The sequence below is a fragment of the Orycteropus afer genome, unplaced genomic scaffold, assembly GCF_000298275.1.
Source record: "Orycteropus afer afer isolate SDZICR_OR568_19922 unplaced genomic scaffold, OryAfe1.0 scaffold00238, whole genome shotgun sequence".
Lineage (NCBI taxonomy): Eukaryota > Metazoa > Chordata > Mammalia > Tubulidentata > Orycteropodidae > Orycteropus > Orycteropus afer.
In genome coordinates, this window is record NW_006921825.1 from 5,406,013 (window position 1) to 5,407,495 (window position 1,483).

A 1,483-nucleotide genomic window follows, 5' to 3' on the forward strand; every position below is an offset into this window, starting at 1 on the left:
GGAAGGAAGGTTTGGCAATCTACTTCCATAGTGATACTGCCTCGGAAACCCAAGGAAGGGTTGCTATGAGTTGGGTCCGACTCAATGGCACATAACAACAAGAACAAACTCTCCAATTGGAAGTTCTGTAACTACACTATGTATTCCTTCTTTTCACTTTGTAGCTGTCATCATTTGCAGACTAATATCTCTGTTTCCCTATATTCAATCCTGTTGGTTAATTTTGAGTTCTTTATCTGAGATGGGGTACAGGTTATATTGTCATGTGCCTTAATCTCAGGTTGTTATCTAATGTTATTGGTTATCTGTCTAATGTAATCCTTCCTGCATTTCTTATAAGGCTAGTCTGGATTTTACAAATTTCCTTAATTTCTGTTTGTCTACTAATCACTTAATTTCACTACCATTTTTGAGGGTTAATTTTTCTGGACATATGAATATTGGTTGGCAATTTTTTTTTGGGGGGGGGCAGGGTTTTATATATGGCATCCCATTGACTTCTTGACTGCATGGTTTCTGCCAAGAAGTCAGATCTAAGTCTTATTGGTTCTTCTTTGTAGGTAATATTCCATTTTTCCTGGGCCGCTCTCAAGATTCTTTCCTTGTCTTTGTTTTTGGAAAGTTTGATTATGCTATGTCTTTGTGGTCTTCTATGAAATCTACCCTATTTCTAGTTCATTGAGCTTCTTAAATGGGTATTATCTCACCTTTGATGATACTAGGGACATTTTCTGGCATTAAATCTTTGACAATCTTCTATGGCTTTTTTTTTTTCCCCCATTTGTCCTGTTCTGCAATCCCAATCACATGTTGTTATTCCTCCTGATAGTGTGACTTATGATTCTTAGGCTTTCTTCATTTTTTTTTTTTTTTTCCTGATTGTTCCTCTAACAGATTAATAGTAAGGGATTTGTCTTCAATTCCACTAATTCTATCTTCCATTGATTCAATTTGACTTCTTTGTCATTCCAGCACATTATCTGTTTTAGTGTTAATCTTCTGGATTTTTTGTTGCTGTTTTTGTATGGTTTCTAATTGTGTGTATAGTCAATTTGTTCTTGCATTGTTTTTGTGAATTTGTCTAGAGTTTTGTCTGTGTTTTCCTTGATTTTATATATGATTTTCTTGGTGCTGTGCTTGTTTCCCTTTTTATTTTTTTATTGTAATGTGGGTGCAAATTTACAAAGGTTGTTTTACTCACACTAGTTCATGCACATTTGGTTTCATGACCTTGATTACAATCCCCAAACATAAAAAGCTCTCCTTCCATCTCTTCCCTGTGACTTTACCTTCTTAGCTATGCATTCCTGTTTTTCCAGCTTTTTCCCTATGCAAATGCTGCCCTTCTGATGTCTCGTGGTCTCATGGTTGATTGATCTAGAAGGTGCATATCTCTGGGGTAGGTGTTCCACTTGTAGCTCTTTCTACTGTTCGGCTGAGAGCTAGTCCATGAAAGTGAGTGCAGTTCCAGGCCTGAAGGATA